This window comes from Bombyx mori, chromosome 1, assembly GCF_030269925.1.
Source record: "Bombyx mori chromosome 1, ASM3026992v2".
Lineage (NCBI taxonomy): Eukaryota > Metazoa > Arthropoda > Insecta > Lepidoptera > Bombycidae > Bombyx > Bombyx mori.
In genome coordinates, this window is record NC_085107.1 from 12,490,988 (window position 1) to 12,508,671 (window position 17,684).

The 17,684-nt window shown below is 35.1% G+C and overlaps 1 protein-coding gene across 2 annotated transcripts in view; it reads right to left on the reverse strand.

Annotated features, from left to right (window-relative positions):
• Positions 1-12,844, reverse strand: part of LOC101737163 (protein grindelwald) — a 43,331-nt gene extending 30,487 nt beyond the window's left edge. Inside the window, exon 1 of one of the 2 annotated variants that reach the window (XM_004929875.5) lies at positions 12,689-12,844. The gene's annotated coding sequence lies outside the window, so the exon portion shown is untranslated. The remainder of the gene's footprint in view (positions 1-12,688) is intronic. The other variant, XM_004929876.5, reaches the window with a different exon arrangement.
• Positions 12,845-17,684: the final 4,840 nt, after the last annotated feature.

Genomic DNA, 17,684 nt, shown 5'->3' on the forward strand with positions numbered 1-17,684 from the left:
GCTCGTGCTTTGGTCTATTTGAAAATATTAGCAAACATAATATTAACCTTGGCGGTATATTTCGTATATAGATTGTTTAAAAAAATTCGTTCCGTTAAAAAAAAAACTTGTTTTAATAAATTTTTTCAATATATAATTTTTTTACCTGAGTTTTAGAGATACATTTTGCCTGTTTACATACAATTCCGATCCCCGTTAATATCCGATAATGGATCTGGAAATAACTCGAGTGGCGAGCGGATCGCTAGGAAATCGAAAGAACGATTGAATTTCAAGACTACAGAGTATTTCACGATTTCATTGCTCTCGTAATTTGAAAGAATTTTAATTTCAAATGAGTCTAATTGCGTATAGAATCCTGCTATTTACTTATAATTATGGCTGATATAAATATTGACGCCATTTGGTAGGCAGCGGCTTGGCTCTGCCCCTGGCATTGCTGAAGTCCGTGGGCGACGGTAACCACTCACCATCAGGTGGGCCGTCTGCCTACAAGGGCAATAAAAAATAAAATAAAAAAATCAATTTTATCCGTATTTCGGTAGTCCAGAAACCGTACCGAGAAATTTTTCTTAAGTACTTAATAATCTCTCTCGGCGGCTCCTCGATTGAGACGATGTTCTATCGTGTTCAGAACATATTCAAAGAAGGCTTCTGAATAACCTTCGAAGTTTTTCATTATTTTATTCTGTCTTAATCAAATAGTGCGATTCAAACAAACGCTTAGTCAACAAAAAAAAATTAATAACCGTATTTATATTTGCCTATGAATTCCTAAAGCTGACTCACGTAGATTAATATTTATATATTTTGCCTAAACGTGTCAAGTTGTGGATGTAGTGATCTAATTGCACGATCACCTTGAAATTCGTGTTTAATACTCACGTATTTACGTATGTACTGTTCACGAAGGTTTTTTTATAAACGAAAACGACACGTTTGTATAGATAAGAAGTGAAAATATGCTGCGAAACGGTAGACTAAATGCGTTTTACGAGACGCGGTCAAGGTGACGCTGCATTTATTCTAACCAACCTGGCGTTGAATGGTTCCTGAAGCAGATAGGAATCGCAGCTTAAGAGCCGCCAACTTAAGAATTGATTATAATAATTAATATAAATATTGTTTTTTTTATTATTCTAAGACAAAATTACAGAGTACAATAGTAGGTATACTGGAGACATCATTTAAGCGGAAAGATCGCGGTGTCTGAAAACTCAGCTTTTCCTGAATAAAAAAAGTAAATTAAAAAAATATAATTAATTATTAACAGTGAAATCTCAGTTGTATTGTATACTAAATGTCCCAATAAACTGTCGCATTTCAAATGATCTTTTATGTTCATCTTTTCAACACAAAAACCACGTAATAGAGCCTATCACCACGAGAATAAGCTCATATTTGAAAAAACATAATTTAAGTACAGTTTTCGCATTGCACGCCATGCATGCTCTCAAAAGAACGCGTGGCTCTCAGGAATCTACGTTTTACAATCAATCCAATCATTATCTAAACGAGAATCGTAAAAAGGGAAAATGTTTCAGAAAAATCTACAACATTCGGCCTTCAGCTGCTTATCTATGTGCAGTGCACATTAATGGCATTGAATTATCGTCAATGAAATGAATAATAAATGCACTTTGCATTACCATTAAATAAATTTATTAATGTAAAGTGAATGATCCGAGTCGAAGGATTAAATTTTTCGATCTGATTTTTTATTCAATTTTTCGAAAATATTGCTATACTGACGACACTGGCGGACAGTACAAGCATGGATATGTTAGACATCCGCTTTGAAACTCCTCATGATTTAATAGAGTAATTATATTATAATATATTACAATGTCTCCGTAACAACCGTTAAATATTTATGTATGCAGTAGTTTTTTTTTGACGTCAATTTTTTGTTTTGTTTATTTGTTGTTCTGTGTTCTTAGTGAGAGTTCTTTAACGTTTTCGATAGCGTAAAAGTAAACCCAATTTTGTATGCAGTTGGAACAGCGCCCCTAGCGGCAAACGTAGGCAAACGATCCCATTCCATACAAATATGAGCTAACTTTCACGTTATCGAGAACGTTAAAAAACTGCCACTAAGCACACTGCATAGTTGTCAGAATACTGAGGTAAGTAGTGAAATTTTAACAATTATTATTTGAGTCATCTATTATCAAAGGTGGCAATCTGTACATTTGGACAAAAAAATTTATTGATATGTCAATACAGATTTATTTGAATATAATCGTCTCCTTCAAAGAATACGGTTCAAAACCTGCATTAAATAAAGGTTAATAGTTAACCTGTTATTTATCTAAGATGTCGTTCCGAAGAGTTTTGTGACTGCCGATGGAATACAAAGTCAATAATTCGTTTTTCTGATTTACCAATCATTGTCCAAAAGTCAGATTGCCGCCTTTGATAATAGTCGACTCATTTGTTGTAACATTCATTTTTGTAACCTCAATATCAAAGGCCACTATTCCGATGTAGTACCTACTTTAAGGAAAGACTCAAGAAACCTGTATGGAAGTCACATATTGTTTTCAACTAATCTGTATGCAAGATATGACAACGTGACTGTCTCGAGGCTGTTTGTACGTACGTATGTACTGTTTGTACGACTAAGAATTATCTATTGTTATACAACCCCATACCTTAACTTGTTAGCGTAAGACACAATTTGCTTTGCTTGAAAAAAAGAGCTAGACAAAATAATGTTTTGTTTCATTGATATTTTACATTAACACTTAAGTGGGTGGAAAACTCTGTAGTTCATGTTAACATTAAGATTTTACATTTCAAAGTCTTATAGAAAGTAAAATCTTCATTTACATTTTACTTTCATGACATTTGATGGAAAAATAATACTATTTTATTATATATTTATGTCTGAAAGCTTTAAAATCGGTACCTATTTCACGATTTACAATTAATATATAAATAGTAAACGGTAAAAATATATGAACAAAAAATCACACACAGTGACCAGGGCCCCGAACTAACATCTCTTTAAAATGTGTATTTAAATACACTTATTTAGTTCAAATACATACATACATATATAGATATAAAAGACTCTGACAAAGAGCAAACAATTCCATTAGACAGTTTTCTGGAAGACAGCATCGAATCCACGAACCTCGGCCCCAGCAGTCAGGATCGTCGATAGTCGCCAGCTATAGATAGCGCCACCAAGTCATCAAATAAGTCTCAAATAACAAGACTGGATGGCAGTATGCGCACTAATTTTGTTATTTTAAAATGTATTTGCTGACATCATTGCAAAGATTTTTAGTATGCAAGATACTATTGTTCAAAATTTTTACGAAGCCTTTCCGTGCTCAATTTTTTTAGTTTCTTCAATGTCAACATCAACACCAGCCGATTTAACCTAAGAGGTGAATGGCTCTAATAAAGAAAAAAAAAAAAAAAAACTTCATCATCGATCAACAATATCATACGCGTAGTTAGCCAAGAAATAAATACAGTTTATATCGGTTAAGTATCTAACTTGGTTCGTACGCGAGTTTGTCATCTTCTCCAAACTCTGGCTTGTTAAATACAGGGTGTTAGGAACGAGGCTTTTAGCAAATACTGAGCGTGAATTTGGAAAAAAATCGTTTTTAGAATTTTGAATATTCCATATAACATTTTGGGTCACATAATAAATATATACTAGAGGTCCCGCAGTAGTCGAAATTCGACTATAATTAATTGGAATTGTAAGTTTGTACACTATTATGATTGTATTTTATACTTCTACTAGAGGTCCCGCAGTAGTCGAAATTCGACTATAATTAATTTGTAGTCGTCGTGGCCTAACGGATAAGACATCTGATGCATTCGTGTTGAGCGATGCACCGGTGTTCGAATCTCAGGCGGGTACTAATTTTTCTAATGAAATACCTACTCAACTAATGTTCACGATTGACTACCACGGTGAAGGAATAACATCGTGTAATAAAAATCAAACCCGCAAAACTATAATTTGCGTAATTACTGGTGGTAGGACCTTTTGTAAGTCCGCGCGGGTGGGTACCACCACCCTGCCTATTTCTGCCGTGAAGCAGTAATGCGTTTCGATTTGAAGGGTGGTGCAGTCGTTGTAACTATACTTGAGACCTTAGAACTGGTATCTCAAGGTGGGTGGCGCATTTACGTTGTGAATGTCTATGGGCTCCAGTAACCACTTAACACCAGGTGGGCTGTAAGCTCGTCCACTCATATAAGCAATAAAAAAAAATTGGAATTGTAAGTTTGTACACTATTATTATTGTATTTTATACTTCTATAATCACAAATTTCGCCAAGGCTACACTATAAAAAATATTAACTAAGACAAACAATATTTAATCTATTCTCAATTTGACAACAGACGTCAAGAACAAAAGTTTGACAATAAATAGTATGCATGCGTGTGTGCGTCAAATACATGGTATGTAGTGTGTGTAATGTTTTCTTTATTGATTTAATGTATCTTTTATGCATAACTTTAAAAAAATATTAGCATTGTGCACTTCTTCTATATATTCTCTATAAGTGTGGAAAATTTCATACTCCTCCGTCCGCGCAATTTTCGTAGAAAGGGATACAAAGTTTTTGCTTTACGTATTAATATATAGATAATCACAAATTTCGCCAAGACTACACTATAAAAAATATTAACAAAGACAAACATTAGTTAGTCTTGTTAGATATGTACTTCGGAGCCCTACCATACCATACCTACCTGATGGCGGCAAAACCGTCAAAAAACCATGCGCATGTAATGAGGTATTGCTATATGAAATTGACTATTCAATAAATTGGGTTAAGGTTGGTTTTCGATCAACGTGATTAAACAAAAAAATAATATCAATGTTACTTAAACTTACTAACCGACACTGTCGGGTAAACAAGTTCTAAATAATTTGGTTATATACTAAACTTTGTTCGGCCATCCGAAATATTTTGAGAATTAAATATAAAATCCTACAAAGGAGTATCAAAAGAAAAAAGCTAATTTACACGGGCCTTTTAAAACACGGGCCAAATGGATGGTTTTCTCCGCATTTTTTATTCATTTCGAAAAAGAAGAATTCTCTGAAAGATTTCATTACAATTATTACCATCTACTAATTTCATGAAACTTTACTCAAAGCCGAGCTGCTACGCTGGCTCGTTTAATTATTATCGAACTTCACAAGGTAGCCCATTAGGTTAATCTCAAGATTTTCTGATATAAACATACATATATACATACACACATAGATACATCTAATTTATTTAAATAGACTAATTATTAATAGGTTTGTCTCATTAACATCTATTCATAATTTATATACCTTTCCAAAAAGTCATTTCTGAAGTGCTTTTATTTGCATATTTTTAATACAAGCAGTGATAAATTTTAATATCAAATTCAATAAGAATTTACAAAGAATATCATTACTTTAACAGGCTAGAAGAACGCGGCCGAGTTTGGCTTCTAATATTCGTATAGTTAAATACGGTAATACATTAATTTATTACAAACAAACACGACCTACTTAGGTATATTAGGCCAATAGTACTACGCCAGAAGCACTGGCAACTTTATACATCACAAATAAACAAACATTCGTTTATATAAATAGAAGACTGAATAAGACCGGTGATGCAGCCAGATCCGGATATGACTGGACGCAGTGTTCTGCACCGGATATTGCGACAGTCAGTTTCAAATATTACTGTCTATTTGCTTAGATTTTTGACCGGAAAATGCATTTTCAAATCACCCAACTAAATCTGCCGTGTTGTGTAATAATTCAACAACGCAGTATATGCATGACAAAAAATGGTTTCTTCGTATTTATTAACTGTATTATTATATTATTATTACATATTTTTTGTTTCAATCCCTAGCTGATGTTTTATTAATGTTCGGTATTAATCAGTCGTCAGTTAATTTGGAGTCGTCGTGGCCTAAAGGATAAGACGTCCGGTGCATTCGTATCGAGCGATGCACTGGTGTTCAAATCTCGCTGGCGGGTACCAATTTTTCTAATGAAATACGTACTCAACAAATGTTCAAGATTGACTTCCACGGTGAAGGAATAACATCGTGCAATAAAAATCAAACCCGCAAAATTATAATTTGCGTAATTACTGGTGGTAGGACCTCTTGTGAGTTCGCACGGGTAGGTACCACCGCCCCGCCTATTTTTGCCGTGAAGCAGTAATGCGTTTAGGTTTGAAGGGTGGGGCAGCCGTTGTGACTATACTGAGACCTTAGAACTATATCTCAAGGTGTGTGGCGCATTTACGTTGTAGATGTCTATGGGCTCCAGTAACCACTTAACACCAGGTGGGCTGTGAGCTCGTCCACACAACTAAGCAATAAAAAAAAAATCAGTTTTAAAAGGGATAATGAACGCAAATCGTTTTGAAAAATTCAAATTTGTAGCCTGTTGCAATCGATGGCTACGGAGATCATATGTTTTGTAAACTATTTAATTAATTATTAGAATTGCTAAGCAATCAGAAATCTGACGTGTCTGCGAAAAATATTTTTTAAACCATAAAACAAACTAATGATATTCGGTACAAATAATGATTTTTGATTAAAGCCTGTTGATGATCCTGGTTAGGATATTAGTAATAAAATTTGCAATAAAAGTATTGATACATATGTAATTTTCAAATGAATTGAAATGTTAGCCGCGCCGCACGATCTCTCATCCTGTCCTGGTGAAATTGGAAAGGCCTCCGAGCCAAAAGAAATCTTTCATTCCAATAAAAAGGGCTCCTATATGTATTGGTTATCGCAAAACGCGTGTGAAATGGTTTAAAATATATAACCTATCATCAAAACTAGTCTATCGATATGCTATATTAATTATTTATTATTATTTTTAGACAAATGAGACTTAGAATTAACCTTTGTTAATTCTAAGTTCTAGCTTGTGGACATGAACAATGTTATGGGTACAATCAAGCTGCTGCCTAAGAACTATTTTCAAGCCCTATTAACCCGATGAACCCCAACGGATCCAGTTAGTAAACAAGAAAAACCTCTGGCAGAACATTGGGAGTAAATACAGCCCCAATTTAGATGATGGCGACTGACGCGATCGTAATGGGAAATGATGTAGTCATTAGCTTTATTATTTTTAGTATCATCTAGTAGCTGTATTATTTATAGCCTATGCAGAAGCAGCAAAGAAAAACATTGATTGAAAAATTATCATCTCTAATATGAATTATTTACTTAGCTCCCGCACACGGACGACTAGATTGAAAAAGTAAACTGTAAAACTGTTTTCATTATTTATCCTACAGGAGCAGATATTATTTCAACAGAAAATAATAATGCGAAGAGAAAGAAAAACAAGTTAATTTAATTTCGAATACAAACACAGAACTGTAAACGGCGGCATTGAAGATGAAGAATCCTTACTGCTCGAAGCACCCATTATTTACAAAAGACTGCATCTACGCCCACAATTTGCTTTAGCCAGACAGGATTGTGGATCGCCTTGGGAATTTAAAAAGAAAAAAAAAAACAAACTTAGTGTTTTTATAAAAATGGATTTCCAATAAGTTTTCGTTTACCGGCGCCAGAATAAGCCGGGCTTCTTGAATATGAATGAATAACGATCGAACGAGATTGATTGAACGAGAAACATACGCGTGAAATAGTCGTGTACTCATTTGATTATGTTACTTTTGATGAGTAGGTCCAATTTGACGTATCCAGTCATAAAAATAAAAAAACATATTAGGATTATTTAGATTAAAGGAAGATTTTAAATAATTTATTTATATTTTGGGTCGAATTGAAATTACAAATTCGATAAATTTTCGTGCTTTTTGTAGATTTTCTAAGATTCAACATGAATTCTTGGGACTGGTCGGTGCTTCTTAAAAAGGTACTTGGTTCATGTTTCCACAATTTAAAGTCGAATTTTGATTAGAAAAAAGAATATTTCATTTACAATTAAATCTCCAAATTCTAAATGCCATATAATTATTTTTATTGCAGTATCAAAACTACGTAAATAAAGATTTTATTTAGAAATCGATAAATACATACTATTTTATTTTTCACTAATAAATTTGAATGATAAAAGTTTCCTTTAGTAGGAAATATCATTAACTAGATTCCAAGTAAAGATATAGTCAATAACGGAATCAGCAAAACATTATATTCCCACAAGAACCACATTACCGGATCATAATTCTCGATCAGTTGAAATTCTACGCTACTTGCACAATACCTAGAATTTTGTATTAGCAAATGTAAATTAACATCGCATTATGCCAGTTACAATTGTTAGAATTGTCACATAATGAATGTGAATTCCAGGAATATAATATAAAAAAAGACAAAAGATAAACGCGAGTTCGCCAACTAAGCAAATTCGATATTCGAATAAACTTTTAAAATACAATCTCAATTTTTTACTGACTTATTTAAAGTCTGAGGAAACGTATATAATAACTACAATGAAATAAATAAATAAATAAATATTTTACTAACAATCACGCCACGTTAACTGGTCCCGTGATAAGTTCGTAAAGAACTTGTGTTACAGGTACCAGATATCGGAAATAAATGTAAGATTTTTATTATACACATACATATATTTAATATACATCCATAACCCTGGAAAAGATATTTATATTAATCATACAAATATCTTCCCTTGGCGGGATTTGAACCCGCGACCCCCTAGTGTAGTGACCATGTCACTTACTACTACACCAGACGGACGTTAAATGAAAGTCATTTCTCGTTTTCATGACCCTTGACTTTTATATGTAAACCAGTATGCACTAACTACACTTACGTATGGGCTGAGACCCGTGCAGTGTGCTTAATGCGAGTTAATTAACTTCTCGATCGCGTAAAAGTTAAATCAATTTTGTATGGAGTTTTTTTTCATTGTTTAGGTGGATGGACGAGCTCACAGCCCACCCGGTGTTAAGTGGTTACTGGAGCCCATAGACATCTACAACGTAAATGCGCCATCCACCTTGAGATATAAGTTCTAAGATCTCAGTATAATTACAACGGCTGCCCCACCCTTCAAACCGAAACGCATTACTGCTTCACGGCAGAAATAGGCAGGGCGGTGGTACCAGCGCGGACTCACAAGAGGTCCTACCACCCGTAATTACGCAAATTATAATTTTGCGGGTTTCATTTTTATTACACGATGTTATTCCGTCATCGTAGAAGTCAATCGTGAACATTTGTTGAGTACGTAAGTCATTAGAAAAATTGGTACTCGCCCGGGATTCGAACACCGGTGCATCGCTCAACACGAACGCACCGGACGTCTTATTCCTTAGGCCACGACGACTAAACCTCTCGCACGTCTGCAGTTTAATGGCAAAAAAACCACTTTGGCAACTTTTTGTTAACCGACTTCAAAAAAGGAGGAGGTTCTCAATTCGGCTGTATTTTTTTTATGTTTGTTACCTCATAACTTATGACTGGGTGAATCGATTTTGATGTTTAATTTTTTTTTTAAGAAGGTGATGCTTCCCTGATGGTCCCATTTCAATTTAGTCCAGTTCTGATAATGATATCCATGAGAAAACCATGTAAATCTTAAATTTGTATTAAGTACGTACGTGAATTTTTTTTTTTTTTTTCTACCTAAGCTGATAGCCCTAGCGGCTATGTCAGCGTAACCCTAACTTTAGTAGGTGAGCTCACGGGGCTCAAACCTGACGATGTTGCTAACACGAACCCTAGCAAGAGCCGTGCTTCGCAGAATCTACCACCGGATCGGAAACGCGACCCACTGAAAAGATCCGGCGAGAAACTCAGTGGGCTGTGTCTGAGAGTATACGTGACAAATAGACGAATAACTCAATATCACGCCAACCTATTTCGATGTTTTTTTTTTAAATTGTATATTAATTTGTTTTGGAATACCTTTTTTTTCTATTTGAAGTCGGTTTTTGTTAAAGCATGTCTATTTATTACACAATTATTGTTCGACAGGACGCATTGTTCACTATTAAACAAATATAATAATTTCTTTGTAGAATAAACATTAAGAATTTATTCGATCGCTTGGGACTTTGGAACAATAGGAGTAAGCAATATGTAAAAGATTAAAGCGAAGATCGCTAAATCGAAATCGAAATTGACATAGCGAGTGAGATTATTGAATCCGAAGCCGATCTGCAGGTATTTGCATCGGTCATATCATGCAAATTATCATAGGAACGTAAATCCTAGTTTTGTATTCGGCTTTATATTGGATGCTATCGGCAGGAAAACTAATCAGGAAATTTAAATTTTCAATTCATTGTTGTGCTGAAGCTGGTTTGAAATTTAATTAAAGGGTAGTTTTTATTGAAGCTCTCGGAGCGCAGATTTTGCATACGTCTCGATTTACGATAAATATCAAACTAACTATGTATAATACTTACATGAACTGTCTACGAAAATAGAATAGCTTTTCAACGAAAGTATGTTCCAAGAAATCATTAAAATTATATCAACTTTGAAATTATGTTCGTCTTGGAATTTCAAATAAACGTATTTTTGGTACATTCGATTTAACTTGTAAAAACAACTTATTAGTTGTCACATAGGTATCTAATTATATTAAACTAGTGGTCCCGCAGTAGTCGAAATTCGACTATAATTAATTGGAATTGTAAGTTTGTACAGTATTATGATTGTATTTTATACTTCTATAATCACAAATTTCGCCAAGACTACATAATAAAAAATATTAATAAAGACAAACAATATTTAATCTCAATTTGACAACAGACGTCAAGAACAAAAGTTTGACAATAAATAGTATGCATGCGTGTGTGCGTCAAATACATGGTATGTAGTGTGTGTAATGTTTTCTTTATTGATTTAATGTATCTTTTATGTATTATTTTTAAAAAAATATTAGCATTGTGTACTTCTTCTCTATATTCTCTATAAGTGTGGAAAATTTCATACTCCTCGGTCCGCGCAATTTTCGTAAAAAGGGATACAAAGTTTTTCCTCCACGTATTAATATAATATAGATATTAAAGTTTTCATATTACAAGTAGGTAAGACAGGATCAAACATTGAAATTTATTCCTTAGACAGGTGAACGAGTTCTCGGTCCACCCTTGTTATAAGTGGTTACCGGAGCCCATAGACATCAATAGCGCCCCCACCCAACTCGAGACATGAGTACTAATTCTCAGTTCTATAGGGCAACGGCTACCCCACCCTTCAAAATGGAATGCATTAGTGCTTCGCCACTGAAATTGTCAAGGTGGCGGTACCTACCCGAGCAAGCTCACAAGATACCTTACCTACCTCTAGTACCAAATCAAAGCTATGAAAAGACAACTGGATTTTTGCATTAAAAGTTGACTTGAGCTGCAAAATAAAATTTCAAGAGTTCTCAACAGTTGCAACTGCTGTTAAAATGATACATAAGTATAATCAAGGGCCAGGTAGAAAAAACTCCAAAGAAGATCTCGTTACTGATCATTATTTATATCGAAAAATATTAATATTATTATTCGTAGCTTGGAAAACAAATCTGTTTTTGTTTGTTTCAAGATCTTGATGTGATCAAAAGTTGTGTGTTCTGGAATTTATATTTCTCATGTTATAGTTTTTAACGTTTCATGCTGAAGTATAAATATGTCATATCATATATCGAAGAAATAAATGCTTTCATTTTTTTAAATTGCGATAGAAATAATGTTATTTAAAAAAAATCTAAATGTGTTACCGCCACCGCCTCCGTATACGTAGGCTTTTAATTATAACAGCTTTTAGTTTGTTTATTTAGCTGTAAAATTACATGGTTTCAATATTAAATCTCGAATTTTCAACATTGACGTGGAGGAATAAATATTTTATTTTTATGGAGTAGTTCTAAATTGAACAAATAAACTAAGAATAAATTCGCGCCATTTCTCACCGTCTTTTTTAAATATAAACGTACAAAAGTACATACTTCTATTACACTTTTAGAAATAAATAGAATAAATAGGCTGTGTGTGTTTTCTTAATGAATAATGGTTGCGCCAACGTCACCTCGTTGACAATAAGGAGCGTTATACAATAAATATTACATTATCTTATGATAAATATTACAAATTAGAAAAAAAAAACAGTACAGAAACGATTTAGGTGTGTGTTTTCATTAAGTACCGATTACCTATCAAAAACAATCGCTGCCTTCTTAAATTGTGTTTTGTTAAAATAGTTTTGCATCAATGCGTTTCAATGCCAACGTTTCTTTTATGATGGCACAAAAGTTATTTTTACTGTATAAGTAGCTGACTTTTATACAGTTAACCGGACATCTAAATAAGTCGCATTCGTTCCATGAACGGGACAATACCCGCAAAACCATAAACACGGGCCGACCAATTACTGATAATATTATACTAAAAACCTGTTCTTTTTTTTTTGTTCTTCTAAGAAACTTAATGATTACTCATCGCGAGAACGAGACGACGAGAAACAATCAGCAAGTTTTAAATCTCGTGACGATCGCGACCCTGATGATAGATAGCTCAGCAGTATCTTCAAAAATCTCCTAGACCATAAGTGCAACGTAGTAACGCTAGGTTATATAACAAGAAAATCAATTACCGCAACAGCCTTTGAACATATAATTAGATTAAGGTTTATAAATTTTAAAACAAATAAAAAAAAACTAATGATTAAATTTAAATAAAGAAAATCACTCACTCTCTAAAGCACCGTGTACATTTTCGCAGGAACAGACACAAGCACTGTGGTATGATACTTTCTAAATTTGAATTTTAACTTCAAAGCCTCCAGAGGCTTGACGGGCAATAACGGAGGTGGGCGACGGAATGCGACTCTTGCGCAGGTAACGTTACATCAGTGTTCGTTTGCGCTTGTGTGTGCGTGTAAATATTAACAGCGTATAGATACACATAGCTTGGTGTGTGTAAATATCTCGATGATGTTATAAAAGCGTGCACTTTGGGGAATGCTAAGTGTTTTTCTTTTTTTATTATATTACTAGCTGACCCGGCAGACTTCGCCTCTATCGAGAAATAAAAGGTCTAAACTTTTGTATAAAATAAACTTAAAACAAACAAAAGTAATCCGTCCGACGGATAGCACATCAAAGGAAAAACGAAATTGTTATTTTTATTTAATTCCGAGCATTTTCATATTTATTCTTCTCTGGACTTCCACGAATAATTCAAGACCAAAATTAAACATCTGTTTAATCAGTCCAGCCGTTCTCCAGTTTTAGCGAGACTAACGAACAGCAATTTATTTTTATATATATATAGATAATAATATATAGTTTATGCGCAATTCTTCAAGTTACTGTAATAGATAAACTTCGGAAACCGATGTCAAATTTATACACACATTATTTATATTATGTACTATATCTGTATGTATTAATAGAGGTTTATTACAATCTGAAAAATAAAAAGTAGCGGATTTAATGTCATTTCACAGAATATTAAGCAATTGGAACACTGAAGTATGAAACCTAAATTGGAATTAAATCAAATGGAAGATTCGAAATAGAATGAAATGTCAATTTTTGTTAGAAACCGTCTCCGGTGACTTTTATCATTTTACCCCACTTGTCACCCACCCACAGACGTTTATATGTATATCACAGACATTGAATGGTTAATAAATCTTCATGAATACCGATTTAAATGTGAAGGAAAAATAAAATAATTCGCGAAACTTCTCTTCTCGCTTTCCTCCAGAAAGTTCCCAATTGATACTTTATTTGACGTCTCAAGACAAAGGCACTCACATCACAGTGGCCTGCCTGCTTTTTTCTTCTGCCTATACATTGGTAGCTGGTAGTCTAAGGGGTTATCCCAGATACTCCTGGACAGATTGAGCGTGAGCTCACGAGCTCAGCTTGAGAGAATTTGCTAACTCTAGCCTAGCAAGAGCAGTTCTCCGGAATCGCGACCCACTGAGAAGATCCGACGACAAACTCAGTGGTCTACCCGTGCTTGACAGGTGTAACTATACTGAGACCTTAGAACTTATATCTCAAGGTGGGTGGCGCATTTATGTTGTAGATGTCTATGAGCTCCAATAACCACTTAACACCAGGTGGGCTGTGAGCTCGTCCACCCATCTAAGCAATAAAAAAAAAGGTGGGCTATACGTTCCTCTGGTGACTGTGCTGTCATAAGTATCTTCCTCGTATCTAGAGTAATTAAACTTCAGTAATTTTTATTTAAAAAAAGTAAAATTTATTTAATAGGAATTACTGAAAGTAAATAATTATAATAACAGAATCAAGAAAACCTTTTGAAAGTTAGTAAGTATCATAGCTCATTCCGGCATTCACAAAGTAAAGGTCAAACATTCAAGTTACATCAAAATATTGATTAGTAGGCGGGAATTAGCTAACTGAATGATTCTCAATATTTTTACTTCTATTAGGTCTTTTGCAAGAACGACATTTTCGCATTTCCTATGTCTTCTCACGTCCTAATATTAATTAATACCTAACAGAATTTTTAAACAAATACGTTCTACGTGTGTTATTCTGTTATTTGCAGTACCTGTGTGTGTCGTAATATGCGCTGCGAGTTGTACAATACGAATTTGCTCATTAACTAGACAAACATCGGTATACTGAATTTTCAATATGGCGCAGAGCTTGTTGTTTCAAATTACATACACATACTATGTATAACGCGAAAATTTCATTGGGTCGCGTTTAAATTTCACGGAATTTTAATTAAGCCATACAACCTGAGCCTTCTTTGAGACATTCTATCGTTTTATGATAATCGGAATGGATTAACCAGGCGATAAAACTGTAGTTTTGCTACTCTGCAGAAGTGGACAAGGATAAAAAAGTCTTGCTTATTCAGGCTTAAGTTGCGTCTAACTCCAGCTATCCCTGTTTACTTTAAATTCTCAACAAAATGGAATCCAATCCAGATTATTAATTAGTAGAACGATGTTATCAAATTAACTACTCGGTTTACGCTGTGTATGTAATAATCTGTCAATGTGCTATTGAGTATATTATACTATGAAGCAGACTGTAAATTCAGCATTTATTACATTATATGTAATAGTATTATTTTAAACCAAATATTTAACGAATAGATAGGCTGGCCATCTTGCGCATCTTATAGCGCAAAACATTTATTTTATAGCTATTTCATTATCCTCTCTATTTATCGTTCTTTTCATAATCTATCTATCGTTCATTTATGTATGTATATGTATGTATGTGTATATATATATTTCAATTGATTGGTGCACCGCGTGTAATAAGTTTCCAAACTATTCTTTTCCACCTGATATTTAATTTTGTCTGGAAGAGATCGCTCTTAGCGATAAAACCGCTAATTGAACTTATTTAAATTTAATATTTCGCAGTTTCTTTTGTTGGTGTAAAATTAATAATACTCTCTTTCTCTCTCATTTTTCGATCAGTGTCTTTTACTTTTGTTTCTTTTTTTTTTGATTGCTTAGATGGGTGGTCGAGCTCACAGCCCACCTGGTGTTAAATGATTACTGGAGCCCATAGACATCCACAACTTAAATGCGCCACCCACCTTGAGATATAAATTCTAAGGTCTCAAGTATAGTTACAACAGCTGCACCACCCTTCAAACCGAAATGCATTACTGCTTCACGGCAGAAATAGGCAGGGTCGTGGTACCCACTCGCGCGGACCCACAAGAGGTCCTACCACAAGTAATGTGGTAGTTCTTACCTAAACGTTTTTTCGATATAACACAAGACAAAACCTACTTTAGGCTGATGAATTCGAAGAGTTCAGTATCTGCAATCTTGGTTTAAAAATTACGAAACCACTAGTTGCAAAGGCTTCTTCTTCAAACTCATTTACAGACAGACGTAGGTACACATCTAGTCTTGTTTTTTTTTTTTCCTACCTAAGCTGAGAGCCTTGAGTGGCTATTTCAGCGTAACCCTAACGTTTGTAGGTGAGCTCACGGGGCTCAAACCTGATGACGTTGCTAACACGAACCCTAGCAAGAGCCGTGCTTCGCAGAATCTACCACCGGATCGGAAACGCGACCCACTGAGAGGATCCGGCGAGAAACTCAGTGGGCTGTGTCTGAGAGTTAATTTACTCGTCGAGCCCTTCGTCGCAAGCGACGGGTTCGACGAGAACGGTGACCGGTGCTTGAAGTACCTAAAAGCACCGTTAGTGGATCGGGAGGATCCGAGATGACGTGTTTTGGACGACGTCGACTGCTTTCCATTCTGTCTGCAGATCGGGAATGTAGTTACCGGCGGCCACGATGAGAGGGTTCTCGTGTCGTGCCGCTTTATCGAAGTGGCGCATCGACGCCAACTGAAGATACTTACTGATGGACTCTAAGTCCAGGTCGTCATGGAGGTCGACGTTCCTGACGAACCACGGGGTTCCGACGGCTATCCTGCAAAAACGGGATTGAATAATTTGGAAGGATTTTAAGTGAGTGCGGGCCGCGTGAGCGAACACTACACTTGCATAGATCATGACGGGGCGTATGCAAGTTTTGTACAGTGTCACCTTATTTCTAAGGGACATTTTACTTCGCCTACATATCATCGGGTAGAGACGTCCTAGAATGAAGGCGGCACGGTCGCGTACCGTCTTGATGTGAGGGCGGAATGTCATCCTACTGTCGAGGGTGACGCCTAAATATTTGACCTTCGGGGCCCACGGTATGGGCTGGTCGAACATCTTAGTATTGTACTTAGACAAAAATGTAAATAGCTAGTTTTCAACAAGAAAATATCGAAAACATTTAGGTACAGCAATGCAGCAACAGCAGATGTTTCATTAGAAAGTACCATAAATTCTAAACGAAACAAAACACTTTCTGGTCTAATATGTCAGAATTTTCCAACCTCTTTCCGAAGATGGATTTCTAGCGTAGCCTAAATAATTTTATTTAGGACCATTATTCTCACATTGTTGTAGCTTTATTATTGACTAAAACCTCTAAAGATTATTGAACTCACCTTCTTGAAACCAAAGTAACGGCCGTCTGGTGTAGTGGTAAGTGACATGGTCACTACACAAGGGGGTCGCGGGTTCGAATCCCGCCAACGGAAGATATTTGTATGATAAATATAAATGTCTTTCCAGGGTTATGGGTGTATATTAAATATATGTATAAATATATGTATGTGTATAATAAAAATATTATATTTATTTCCGTTATCTGGTACTTGTAACACAAGTTCTTTACGAACTTAGCACGGGACCAGTTAACGTGGCGTGATTGTTAAAAAAAAAAAAAAGGTCTTCGATTAATGTTCCTTCCTTAATTGGATCTTCAAATCAGTCTCTACTAGTAGTGTATTTCTTATTGAAAAAGATCCGGCGAGAAACTCAGCGCGCTGATGTATGGGTTATCTCTTTGCAGTTCGACGAGTTCGGTTACCTGGGTCCCTAAGCCTTCTCCTAGTACTAGAGGGGAAGGCGTCTAATGCTAGAGTCAGTGAATCTGATGAATTTGTAAGGACCGGTATAGGGTGTCGACGGCGACTGGCTCCTGCGTGAGCAGAAGTTAGTTAAGTTACATCGCCCTGAGCACCAACCCCAAGAGTAAATCCAATACTGATTCCATGTGCCACTACCGTGAGTCCATTGCGTACATCCGCAAAATTTAAAGTATGATTTGAAATAGTATTGCCGCATTATTAAATATCAAAGGTTTTAAGAAATAAAGTATTTGGCATG